Genomic DNA, 14,828 nt, shown 5'->3' with positions numbered 1-14,828 from the left:
TTTCTTCAGAAGTAAAAATTCTTTTGCACCCAATTCCCATCTATAGGTATTTATATAAAGTAAATTAGTATCATTTGCTCTCAAGCTTATAGCATACAAGAATGTCATCTTTCTCCCTCTCAATAGAGGGTTAGCAAAACTGAGATCAATGATTCTGACAAAATAATCATGCAAGTCAGAATTTCCCAGGAGTTCAATTAGTCTTCCTTGTGTTATTCTCATGTGTAGACTTTATTCCATTGTCCCTGGCTAACTCTGAACCATTTCAACAAAATATGCTTCAACACAGTCCCTGGAAAAAAGACCAACTCCTTAACATGTTTTTGAAGATGTTAAGTGATACTCAAAACTTCTCTGAAAATGTTTCCTTGATGTATTCCACCTCCAGAAAATGACCATAGAAATAATGAAAACATTTTAGATCATTGTACATACACCTTCACAAAGCGGGTGTTGGGATTCCATTGTAATGGAATCACACTACATAAAATACTGGGGGTCTACTTCTCTGTGCATAGAAAATAAGGCACAATATACCTCCTGTTGCAGAGTAATGAGGTCTACCTTATGGGATACTCCACAAATGGAGATTTTAAAAAGAACAACAAGAAATTGTTATGAACCCCAAGGATAAGGCAAAGCATTTGACCCCTTAACCGTAACAAGAAATCAGATCTTTTTTATTCGTGTCAACCATACAGCACAAAGACTGAGATAAACAAAAGGGTGCAGTGCAGAAAATGAATTTTTTTTTTCTGTTTGATTTTGTTTGGTTTTTTGGGGGGGAAGGTGAGGGGAATTGGTTTGGGGTTTTTGTTTGTTTTGGTTGTTTTTTCTTATTTGGGGGAGCATTTTTGATTTTGTTTGGTTTTGTGTTGTTTGTTGATTTTTGTTTGGTTGTGGTGTTCAGGTTTTTTGTGGTTGTTTTTTGTTCTTTTTTCAAAATTTAATAAATATCAACTCTCCCTTCAGTTTCTGGGAATAATTTTCACAGTGGAGTTCCTATTTAGCCCCAGTGCTCTGGTCTCATAAAATTGATGAGCGCTACATCCCTTAGATTTAGTGGGAATACGAGGATCTGTGAAAATCAGATCTTTAATGCAATGTTTAGGCACCTAACCACCTGAGAGAACTTCAGTTCTCACTTGGAAAGCAAACTCTTTAGCACTGTTAATATGAAGCATTTTTGTACTAAACAGGAGTTTTTGGGACAAGTGGTGTGCTTTGCTTCTGTTCTTTGTGAGCCTTTAATCTCTAACACTTAAAATCTATCAGATAGCTCCATGGGTGAACAGCATTGGCTCAGTTCTGCTTGTATAGCATGCAGAATTAGGAGTCTTAGACAGGGAGTCAGCACATCAACCAGTGAAGATGTAAACCACAGACCCCAAAAGATGCAGAAGATGTTTTATGAGCAGTGCTGCCTGCTGGTGAAGGTTAGGTCCTTCCTTCTCAGTGAAGGTGGTGGTCAGTGTGTAAAGCTACTCTCTTAAACCCCATCCAGCAAGGAGGAAAGGAAAGCATGTTAAAAAACTCCCACATCTTATGCTCTTTTGCAGTAAGTTCCTGGGACCTTGTGCAACCAAAAGTGATTTTTGGAGATACTAGGACAGGAAGAAAAAGGGCAGTTTGGCTGCAGCAGGATGCACTTCTGGGAAAAGAGAGGTGGAGAATTCAGTTCCCTATCAATAAGTTTCTTAAAGGAGTATGGGCAAACCCTTCAAGACTCAGGAAAAACCTTACAGTGGGAGGGAAAAGTGAAGATTTCTGTACAGAGCATGGTGCTGTCTCACAGATGATGGGATCTGCAGGTACAAAATTCTCTGGAGAACAGACCTCCTGGGAACTCTGGGCCTCTCTCAGCCATCCTGGGAGCAGACAGACAGAAGTGCAGGAAGATGTTTTTTCTTGGCTTTTTGGATATGTATGTTGGACAAGGATGGACCTTACTCATTTACCTCAAGGACTTGTGACACAAGAACTTTACAAGTGCAAGAATCAATAGGTCTTCATGTCAAAGACAGGAGACAAACATCTTCACTCTGGTACACTGCATGTACCAAACTGTAAGTCCAGTCCAATCAACTGTCTTGGTCCACTCTCACTGTTGAAAAGGATCATTAGCTAGGATTGGAAATCCATATTCTCCTCATCCTGACAAGATCCTCTCAGAATCATAGAATAGTTTGTGTTGGGAGTGACCTTTTCAAGGTCAACTAATCTAACTGCCTGACAAGGGCAGGGACATCTTCCCCTAGATGAAGTTGCTCAGAGCCCCATACAGCTGGCCTTGCACAGTTACAGAGATGGGGCATTCACAGCTTCTCTGGGCAACCTGTGTATAGAGCCTCACCATCCTCATTGTAGAAGATTTCTTCCTTACATCTAATCTAAATTGGCAGTGCTTCAGTTGCAAACCTTTTCACTTTATTTTTATTGCAATAGGCCCTATTAAAATGTTTGTCTTTTATACAGGCCCCCTTTAGACCACATGGACCTCATCCAGGTCCCTCTGATTGGCGTTCTGTTAGTCAGACATCAACTACACCACTCAGCCTGGTGTCATCTGCAAGTGTGATGAGGGAGCACTCATTCCCTTTGTCCACATCATTGACAATGTCATTAAATTATAGATAGCTCAGGTTAGGCCTAGACAACAGACAGAGGTCATGAAAGGGTATCGTATTTGGATGTTTGGTCTCCTGGTCCCAAAAAGAGATATGTTTTTGGAGAGTTGACTTTGAGATGGGGAAGGAAACTACTAAGTAAGCCCAAAACCTATGGTTATAGGAACCCATAGTCTTTTTGTCTGAAACCTATGTTCTTGAGATGTCTCAATCTGAATTGGATTAGGCTGTTTTTCTGAATTGCTGCCCTGCAATAAGTGCCTGTCCTGTTAATCACCTGCCAGCTGTACTATCTAGACAAGATGGAAACCGTGACTAAGCAGTGGAAAATTAGGGCTTACAACTAACTTTATAATGATAAGTTGTACATAAATGACTTAAATAAATTATTTATAATTAATTAATGTTTCATGAGGATGCAAGGCTCTGAGTCATGCACCTGGGTCCCACAAAACCAAGAGTGACAAAAATATGTTACCATTTGAAAAGAGCTTGCAGTCTTGTGTTTCTTATTGCGTACTTTACAGAAATAGAGAACCACAGCATCATTTAGGCTGGAGAAGTCCTCAAGATCCTTGAATTCAACCACTGGTCCAGCACTGCCAAGCCCACCACTAAACCATGTCCCCAAGTGCCACATCCACGTGTCTTTCAATTACCTCCAGGGATGGTGACCCCACCACTGGCCTGGGCACCCTGTTCCAGAGCTTGACAAGAGTTTTGGCAAAGACTAATCCCATCTAAACTGCTCCTGACACAACTTGAGTCCATTTCCTCTAGCCATAGAATCACAGAATCATAGAATGGCTTAGGTTGGAAGGGACCTTTAAGATCATATACTTCCAATAACTCTGCTGTGGGCAGGGACATCTTCCACTAGAATGGGCCCCATCCAGACTGGCCTTAAACAATTCCAGGGATCAGGCAATCCCATGGGATGTCTTATTGTCTTTTTACTTGGGAGAACAGGTTTACCCCACCTGCCTACAACCTTCTGTCAGGTAGTTGTAGACATTAATAAGATGACAGACTAGTTTTGTAGTTTTTTCACCAGCTCTGGCCCTTCTCTGGACTTGCTCTAGCACCTCACTGGCTTTCTTGTTATGAGGGTCCCAAAACTGAACACAGAATTCGAGGTGTGAACTCACCATTGCCATGTATGCGCTGGGGAACAGTCACTGCCCTGGTCCTCCTGGCCACACTATTGCTGACCCAAGCCAGGATGCCATTGGCCCCCTTGGTCACCTGGGCCCACTCCGGCTCATGTTCAGCCGTCTGTCAAGTAGGATCCGCAGGTCCTTTACTTCCTGGTGTCATTCCAGCCACTCTGCCCCAGCCTCCTACACTGCAGGGGGTTGCTGTGACCCAAGTGCATGACCCAGTGTTCCTTGTGGAATCTTATACCATTGGCCTCGGGCAATTAATCTGGACTGTCCAGTTCCCTCTGCAGAGGTTTCTTACCCCCCAGCAGACCAACATGCTGCCATCTGCAAGCTGACTGACAGCGCACTTAATCTCCTTGTCCAGATAAAGATGTAAATCAGAACGGGATGTATGGTCAATAAAGGGTTCAGAGGAAATTGAGGATTCACAAAATTAGGTCTCTCCAAGCATGAAATATTCAGCAATTTGCAGTTGTGGTATCTGACCTCCTGTTCTTTCCAATTAATTCATATTTTCTCCAGTCTTCCCTTGTCACTGTCTTGCTGGCGTCTTCAGGCTATTTGATGTTTAATTTTATCCTTGTGTTTCATTGAGGCTATTCAGGTTCAGGACCAAATCAACTAATTATCAGCAACAAAGCACATTGCACTGTGAACCAGCAGGCACTTGTTTCCAGAATTTAAACCTTCATGAGAATGATCTGCCTCTCTACCAGTGATGATGCACATATGGTGTGAAGTTCAGGATTCTGCTGCAAAAAACAAAGCCAAAGTGAGTATAAAAAGGTAGACCTGACCCTTGATCCACTAAATGAGCACATCAGCACAAAATTATGAAACACAGGTGCTTCTTTTCAATGTGATGCATTACTGAATGGTAGAATTACAGCAGCCCTCAGAACTTTGCTCCCACCTGTGCAATGATCTGGATTTTGTAATCAAGGGAGGCTTGTAGACATTGTAGAAATAATGCCTTTTTGAGACCTCCTGGAGCTTTTCTCTTATAGTGACATCCTTTCTTGCATAAGCAGCAAAAAAGGAATGAAGAATCATGATGAGAACCTGTTTTCTTATTAGCTCTTTCTTTGCTTTTCTTTTGCAAAATATATTCTGAAGAATGACAGAAGCATCATAATAAAAGATCATTACTGAGATATTGTCTTTTATTCACAGTTCCTGGAGTGGAATCAACAGCATTGGCAGGCTGCACTAGCCTAAAACTGTGCAATTGTTTGACAGGTAAATGTTTTATTGAGAAGTTTTATTTTATTTCTTCATCATTTACATAAAGGGGGAAAGGGAGAAGGAGATGAGATGAAAGAAAGGTATTTATGCCCTACACAAAAAATCACAACAGCATGGTGGTTTTGTGGGGAAATGCCACACTTCATATACCATTCATTTGAAGTTATGGGTTAACAAAATGTCAAGAAAAATGGGGAGGTCTATTATTGTTATTATAGAATAACAAGTCTATTCCTGTTTCCGATAGGTCACATGGAGATAAACCAAAGATTATTAAAAGGTAGGAAAGGGGAATGACAGCTATAAGTTGGAACAGCAACAGAAACAATTCCACCACATAAATGAAAAAAATTACAATAGAAAATGTATAATATGGAATAGCAAAGGAGACAAGATAATGGTTTACTGAAACTTCTCTCTCTTATACTTTGGTATAACAATGTGATATTTGGCAAAAAAAAAAAATAAAAAAATTATGCCCTTTGCAATGAACCCCTTATTCCCACATCCCAAAACCTGCCTTTGGTAGAAGAACTTCAATTCATACATACACAATAAAGGTATGGCTTTAGCTCAGCCACAAATTGGTAGTAAAACTGGATATGTTTAGGAAAAGTGGAAAAGGGGCCCCATAAGGAGGAGAGAAGTCCTTTCCTGAATCTAAATGATACCAAGTCTCAAGTGCCCTATGTTTTTATGCACCTGTAAAGCCTAACAGTTACATCTAGTTCTTCCCAGTGTCCTTGTCCCCTGATGATACACCATGTCACAGTAGTTTATGTGACATTAGACAATTACATAACTAAATCTTGTACCGTAAAGGTAATGCTCAAAATGAGATCAGAGATTCTGGGTTTTGGCTTTTTCTTGCCTTTTACGAGCTTGACAGCAAAAGTGTGACATTATTCCAAAATTCACACTTAATTTCAGATATTTTCAGATAGCATGCAGTGATATTTTTTTAAGTCCTTCCCCTTGAATATAAATGCTAATATAAATCTAATGCTTAATAAAATACAATTCTTTTTTTTTCCAAAGAAAGAAGCATCTCCATTCAGCAAACACCTCAGTCCTTAAGGGAAGCATGGTAATTTCAAAAGGCCAGGGAAATAGAGGTAAGGAATTATGGAATTACTGGAAGTGGAACAGGAAGCAGTAAGAACCAGCATAGGAAGAATGATGTTCAGTGAAAATGATAAACCGTTTCACTACTAGTTTGCCCATTATCATACATTTTTGATTCTCTACCCCTCTTCCTCCTAAATTTTGGTCATGTCAATGTCTGCAACTAGACACTTGGAGACATTATAAATAATCTGTGTTTGTTACTCCATACATGTCAAATAAATGATCAGCTGTAAACTGTACTAAAAGATGAAAAAAAATCTGTCCCATATATTCATCTCTCTTACAGGTACTCATTGTTCAAATAAACAAGTTTTTTTTCCCAGCTACTCTGAAAAACCAGAAATTTTCATATTCACTGTGAAAAGTGAATATGAAAATTACATGATTATAAAAAAAAAATTAAAAGTTGTATTATAATAATTGTCACATTTTGGACCAGGTTCAGTAAATGGATGTCTGTTTTGTTTACTTGTTCAGTTTTTCTTAGTTTTTTTAGTTTTTTACTTGTTTAGTTTCTGTTCATTATAATTTGAAAGTACATACATAGGTAATTCTGGTAGCAGTTACTAAACATTGTGATTTTACAGATATATTTCTATGTATTTATATGCGCAAGCCACTGCACAGTGTTAAATATTATTTCACTGGATTCTGTATCTTCCTGGCTGCTATTCTACTGTAAATATCAGTGCCCCATATTGTTACTAAGATATTAATTTTGACAAATATAAATACCTGTGAATTATGGAAGGTGATATTCTACCAGTAAGAAATGCTTTGAGAACAGATCATCATGAGGCCAAAAATATAGCTAAGAAATTCATTCTCCCTTTTGTAAAGAACAGTTTGATTTGTGAATGACTTGAAGGAAGAGTATGGGGCTCCCTGTGGTGTCGTTCTGAGAGCCTTGGTTTAGGTCAAGGCTTGCAGCTGCTGTTTGAGGGATTTTCCCAGATTCGTGTGTATCAGGTGTTGGTTGATGCTTTGAGTACAGAGGCCTGTCATCACACTGACAGGGTGTGACATAAGGAGAAGTTACAAGAAGCAGCAAGGCAGAAACGTGAAAGAAAACTCATGCAGATATCAACGAACATTTCAAGCAGAAATTGTTAAAAAGGTTTAGAGCTCCCTGAATAAGAGAAAAGCTTTTTGGTCCCAAGCTTGTAATATATTACTATGCCAACTGCTATATAAAGCTCCAACTAGGAAAAAAAAAAAGATAAAAAAAGCAATAGAAATGATTTTAGAACTAAGCTGTCATTCTGTGCTACGCCATTAACTCAGGGGTGGCTCTGCCGAGGGGGTTCTTAGTAGTGCATGAGTATTCCAGTCTGAAAAATGAGAAAATTTAATCCTTGTAGAATACATTAATCTTCACCCCAATTCTATGTGACATTGACAGCAGTTAATTTAACAGCAGAGCTTCGCAAATGGAAGATCAATGCAGGGAAAGTTCCTCTGAAATCTTGGTTTATGAAATGAATGTTGTCTAAAATCTACAGCCCAGGCAGAAAGGTGTAGGCCATTAACTAAACCAGGCAACCACTAGATCAAGTAGGGGAAATTGCACGTGGTCATGACCAAGTCTCAAAATAATTTTTAGACTTCTTGTTCCCAGAAACACATAGATTTCCATAGAAGGATAATCTGCCCAAACCACTGATATTTTTACTTCCTGTGATGTGCACCATACCTCCTCCACACCTTTATACACCCAGTGATGCACTGTCAGAGCTGAGTCTGAAAAAAATACTTAAAAACCAGCAGCCACAATACTATAAACCCAAAAACTGTATATAAACCTGAATAATTTTTCAAGTTTAGGCTCCAAAAACTGAACTGGTACAATAACACTCACAATTTATATAAAGCGGATTTTAGAGATAAAGTCCTTAGCCCTAGGTATATCGGGCACAATAGATCCAGCAGACATGAAAAAGAAAGACACAAATGGCAGAACACTTGCACTCATCTTTATTTTTGCTGCTGGCATCCTAAAGAGGATGAAAAAACAACTGCGCAAAAAAATCGCTATTCTTACTTCATAAGCCTAAAGTCTTTGAATGATGAAAGACATCTTCCCACTTTCTGAACATACCATGATCTTTTCTGTATTATAAAGTACAGCCTAAAATGAAGTTTTGTCACCAAAATCAGCTCCTGGTGATATTCTGGCTGGTTTTTGAAAAAAAGATAACTTTATTTATGGCGTCCTGTCCTTTAAAGCAGTTGCTTCACTTACTGGATCTTTCCAAGTCACTCAACAGAGATTAATGTGGAGCAGCATGAGTATATTTAAAGTTCCCCATGCCACTGGACTACTCTAAGTACACCTCAGCAGGTTTGTAGACTTTTTTTCTCTTCTGGAAAATTAGAGGATCTAATACAACTTGTCATGAAAATAACAAGTTTTATATTTAACTGCAAAGTAATAAAGTAGAAAGCATCTTGGGTCAGATTTAGTGAAGATGCAGTTAACAGAATGCTGCAAAGAGGTGAGGACGGTGACTGGAAACCACTTTTCTGCTCCTCTGATAGCATCTGGCAAAAATGCCCAGAGGAAATTTACACACTGGATTCAGATACTTGCAGTGATTGACTTCCAAAGACTGCTGTTTTTTTCTCTAGTGGTTTGAACAGCCACAGTTTTTCAGGTATAAATTTTCAGGATTCTGCCAGATGAGTACTATGAATAATGCACAGAGCAAAAAGTCCACATCCACCATGATTTCACCTCTTAAAAAGACAGAGGCTAGTGCAAAACTATTTTTAACAAATGCATGAGATAAGAATTTATATTTGTCTTTCAGCAACCTTTGTCTCACCATAATTAGCATGTATTTTTATTCTTCCAAATCTTTCATTCCCTTAAAAAAAAATAAATAGAAGGTTTCTCTATCTGATTAATAGTCAATGTTTTCCTTGTACTCAATCTTTCATCTATTGAGAACAGCAAGACAGTTTTCAGATATTGCTGATGATGCAACAGGTGGAAGTAATGTAGAATAAGAATCCATGAACAATTAATTTGTGACATTAATTGTCATGTCATTTGTATTAAATAAGGTGGGAAGGACAGCTGTGAGAAATTAGGATGATGTTATGACTTGCTATGAGAACACGTCACTTTGAAATATTTGCAAAAACTGGAGTGTTTTATTCTTAGTTTGCTTTGATACAATCCATTAAGTGTCCAGCAATAGCTATCACCTGGTAATTATGTGGTGTCCTGAGCCAGATGCATTGACATTGTCAGCTGAATTTAAATCAAATATTACTCATGATAGAGAATCATCAGGGATGGTGACAAATGATAATTACTTCTCCTTTGCAGAGGAGTATCAAAAATATAAGCCAGGTTTAGACCTGAACAGAAAATGAAGAAAGGCTGCTGCATTCTTTTGATACAGTCATGGAGCAGAACTACTATTCTACATTTTGGGGGTGTTCAGTATGTATTGAAAACTCATAAAAAAAGATGTATACTAATTATAAGCTGTTTTCTACCTCTTTTTTTCAATAATTGAGCTGTTGATTATGGTGCTAAGAGGGAAATTACAACTTCTTAACAAACTCAAATGTCATTGCTTGAAAAGGTGCTCTTCCATATATGCTTTATACTTTTAATAAGAAAAGATGGCTGCGCTATCCATAACTAGATTTGATAGCTATATGGCATTAACAAAACTATACTTTGTAATTTTCTTATGGGAAAACAAAGGAAAATAAACTGCAGAAAGAAAAAAAGAAAAAGGATACTTGAAGCCTGAGAATATAATTTAATAAAGTCCAGACATGAATCATGGTGTTTAAAATAATTAGTATCCTTGATCCAAGTAAAACAAAAAGCTGAGTTAATTCAGGTGCTGTACAAATAAAAACCTTCTAGCTCTATTTAGAACAGTTTGACAGAGAGAAAATCTTAGCTTATATCAGCAAGATGAATCTATGACACCATTAGAAAAAGATCTACTTGGTACATCAAAAGAGTGCAAGGGACATTTAACTACTCCATTTTAATCATTTATTATATATTGCCAGGAAACTGTATTTTTTCTTAACTGAATGACAAAAAAAAAGATCACACAGCATTCCCTCTGCTTCTTATAGAGAACTTTAAAAAAAATCTACTGAATCAACTCAATTGGCCATTGATGATACAATGTCAATATCAAAATGCTGTATTTGCAAAAACAACCTGTCAGAGAGAGAGTCCATCAAGATGATAAAGAGAGCAGTCCCTAGATAGAATACAAAAACATCTTTCCCCCATCAAAATAAGTGTATGAGTTGTGAATAGGGCATGAACAACTGGGCAAACATATCTAGGGGTGTGCATCTCGCAGTCCTGCCTGGCTGCTGATCAAGGTTTGAAAAAGTGTTTTTCAGCCACGACATATTGCATTTGCAAGCTGAAGCTCTGCACATGAAGGGAGGCGAAGAAAGTTTATGAAGAATCTTGCACCCATCCCCAGCTCATGATTCAAACACAGTCTTGGAGGCTTCCCATCATCTTTGCAGTGTGAAAGGAGTGGTGGTATAGCTACAGGCCACATTTTTCCTCTATCAAAACAAAGGGAAGGAGATAAGTAAGAACAAGTACTTCTCACTGATCCTCTTGAATTTTCTTCCACATGTGCCACATGAATTCTAATGTTTTCTGCAAGACATGAATGCAATGAGAAAATTCAATCTTAATATTTAAATCAACAGCCAAATGACATAAACTGTGTTATGAATTAGCCTGTAGCAGCTCTTCTCTGAGATGCTTAGCTTCCAAAGTTCGTCATCTAACTATAGAAACTTTGGTGAAAAGCAAGTCAAGAATAATCAGTCTCATTTAACAGAATTATAAATATTTCCTACAATCATATCAGGATAGCAGTTGGCCATATTGCAAAAAAGAGTCTTGTAAATGGAAAAGTTATAAATAAATAGATAAGCCTTTTGGTTGGTTTGCTTCTTAGAAAAAGAGCATGATTTTTTCATCAGGTTAAAGAAAGTTCAATAATGATTTTAGGCACTGAAGTGAAAGAGTAAATTCAAATGAAAAGCAGACAAAGAAAAAAGAAAAACAACAAAACCACCCCTGATTATCTATTTGACCATGAGAATCAATTAAATGAATGCTGGGGTTGAGATTTTAACTGATTATTGTCAGTTATTACACTGTTAAGGTCCTGATAGAAAACTCTGTGAGGAAAGGAAGCACAGTCATCTCTGTGTTATGGATGGAGAACTGGTGCATAGACCATCTTTAATGGGCCCTGGTAAAATCCCAGCTTCGTGACCATAACAGTCTAAACTCATGAAGCTTTCTATTACCTCCCTAGTTGTCCTGGAAACAGGGGGACAGAGAACGAGAGCTGCAATGGAATTGAGTTTGGGGTATTTTTTGCTAGGCTCCCTTGACATATTATGATGCCACCTTTCAAATAAAATTTGTTCTGCAGAAAAAGGCATAGCCAGAGAGACCTGACACCAACACTACTGTCCCACTAAAAGGTAGGCATATTACCTTATCACAGGTTTGTGTACCTCTGCATGGCATTGTAGATTTATTCTGTATCTTCAGACCCCAATTTGTTACTTTTTTCCCCCAACAGTGTTTCATCTCCACATCTATCATGAACAAAGAATGAAAGAAATGGCAACAGCTGCTTATTTTCCACAGGAATGCTATCCTTCCCCTTGGTTTTCAACCCTTAAATTACTTTCCCATTTTGTGTTTTTGCTTTCACAGGCAAACTGCTTGTGTCTTCTTTTTTTCAAAGTTCTTTGAAAACTGATTTTTTATGTTTTAATTAGAAATTCATCAAGAATATTTTTCTCTGAAGTTGAAAAGTAAGTTTCAGGCAGTGATTAGATCCATTTCCCTAAAAATCTCCACAGTTTTTACAATCAATCAAAAAACCCCAAGTATTGACAATCTAAAATATGAAGAAATATGGTTCCTTTAGCTGCCAGCAATTGTACCAAAATGACAACACAAAGAAGAAAAAAACTGCACTTTCAAAAATTCTCAGATGAATTAGAGTTATATCCTCAGAACCCCAAACCTCCACGTATTCTGAAAAGAAAAAAGTGAGTTCATATCTTCTCCATGAAATTTCTGTGGAAGACATAGGAGGGGCAATCTCTAATCAATTCTCCAAGCTCAAAGTGCAGATCTACCCTGATGCTGAGACAGATGTACTTCCAAATGGGAAGGTTCTAAACAGAAATCCAGGATTTCCAATTCTGGGAGCCAGCATTAACCAGTCCTTGCACCAGGCTGAACCACAGGGATCAGATGTCAAATGTCAGTGTTTAAAATTTTTCATATCAAGAATGCCAGTTTAGAAATCAGGAAAAATTATCCTCATTTTTTTAGAAAAAATTGTGAATATATGACATTCTTAACATCTCTTTACTTTTTCTGTTCTAGGTCCTTATTTTTCTATCTGTAATACTATGTAAAAGGGAACTGGATTCAATACTAACAAAAGAAAAAAATCACATGTATATTATTCCTACCTGCACAATACTGTGCCTTACCATTTTATTACAAGAGAGTTTTTTAATTTGGCTTTAAAGTGTCGTGCTAACTTAAAATATATGTTTGTGGCAGGGCATATCATCCTTCTCCCCACCACAGGTGGCTGGTTCAGATAGAAGAGATAACCCAGGCGGGCAAGGCCCAGTGGGTTCATCTCCTGGCACCAAAAGTCTGCCAGCTTAACAGATGTGGGAAGAGATAAAAAAACATAGGTGACCAAAAGGCCTGTTTTTACACTATAGAAGTACTACAGTTTATCACAGAGGCAGAAGTCTCTTACACACTCCTTGGGAACATGCGAGATGATTTCTTCTCGAAGCTTGGACACAACTTCATGGTTACTTTTCTGGAAATTGAAGGAAAGGATTTCGATGTGTGCCCCTTCAACAGTTTGGTGGTGAGAAACATTGGATCCTAAGTTATACTATTTCTTCTCTAGCAGTAAAATTAATAGGTACCTTTAACCCTGCATGTATAATACTAGCATTCTCTTTTGTCTTATCTCTGCGTAGTAATAGTCTGGTTTAAGTCCTATGTCTGTTAGATTTGTGTCTATTAAATAAATAATTCATTCTATAACAGATTGAATCAACCATTACTAAAGAACTTATGAATGAGAGTGGGTCTTGGGGTGCTGGCCACCTCAATAACACGACTGCCTGCTGCCAGAGGCCTGGGCAAAAGGCAGGGACTTATTTAAACCCGCATCATCCGCAACAATGTGTTGTATGAACAGGATAAAATCTCATCTGTCTACTTTCCCAGATGATAGTACTTGTCATCAGAACTACATCATGTGATTGTGGTGGATTCAGGCTAAAGGAGGGCACATCAGGGCCATGAAAATGAGGTCTCTCGAAACATATGAGCTTTGACATCCTTTGTCTGTTCAGGCCAGTTAGCCAATGATAAAGTACAAAGGAAGAGAAAGACTGGGAAGCTTTGCCCAAGATATGAGGAAAGTAAGACCCTTGAAACAATTCTTTTTTTTTGATTGGTAGGTTGGTTGTTTTTGTGTATGTGTGTGTATGTGTGTGTGTGTGTGTGTATCTATATTTAAATCTATAGCTATAGATGGTATAGATATAGATATACAGATATAGATCAGAAGGACTGGAAAGTACCTCTACCACATCTTCTGTTTAAATTCTCAAAACTCTACATCTCAAGAAGCAAAATCAAAAATGCATTCTGGCTTTGCCTGTGCAGGATAACAGCCTTAAATGTTGCAGGTACAGAGAGGGAGCAATAGTTTGCAATTCTGCCCTGCTCTGGAATCACTTAAAATAATTTCCAGGAGCCTTCAAAATCTTTGCTGGCAGTAGAATATCTGCATATGAAACTGAAAAACGATTTTGAAAACTTGGAGAGAAACTGTGGCCCAGTTGGATCAATAATTTGGAGCACAGGACTGAACCATTGTGACCACACAACAGAAATAATTGCAATCCCTGCTAAAAAAAGTAACATATCTCAACACAGCTGAGATCAGGCTAATGATTCACTTTGTTTTAAATGTGAATTATTGAAAGCAGGAATCAGAAAGTTCAAGGATGAAATTAGCCTCAAAACAAATTAATCTATTTTAAAGTTTTGGAAGGAAAAAAACCCCAACTTGTACAGTACTGGGAAAAAGCAAATCTACAGAATACAAATCCAAGCTTCCAACCTCAAAGTTAATCTGATGATATATCTGAATACTGATAACCTGGGCACAGTTCCATATCCAGAGAGAGATATGCCTGCTATGATTATCTCTCTGGTAGCTGTCAAACAAAGAGATGTCATTCTGTCTACAGTTAAACAACAACAGATGGAACATACCCTCAGCCAAGGTAAGTACCATCACTCCAACGCTTTCAAATGGAGCCTCACCATGGTTTTCACCAGTTGAAGATCTATTCCAGATCACTATTCCAAGGCGAGGGTTAATCTCATCTGTAATATGAGCTGAGATCACCATCAAAGAAGTTACAGAAGAAACTGTGTCTTTAAGGCACAGCCTTATGACTGTGGTGTAATTATGACATGTACCCTCATCACTTAGGCTTTCTACTTGCTTCAGAGGACAGTTAGCATATAAAGCCTCTCCATTTCATAAGCTCATGAGCTGCAAGTCTTCTGCAA

This window comes from Corvus cornix, chromosome Z, assembly GCF_000738735.6.
Source record: "Corvus cornix cornix isolate S_Up_H32 chromosome Z, ASM73873v5, whole genome shotgun sequence".
In the NCBI taxonomy this organism is placed as follows: Eukaryota; Metazoa; Chordata; class Aves; order Passeriformes; family Corvidae; genus Corvus; species Corvus cornix.
Note: the sequence above shows the minus strand (reverse complement) of the source record.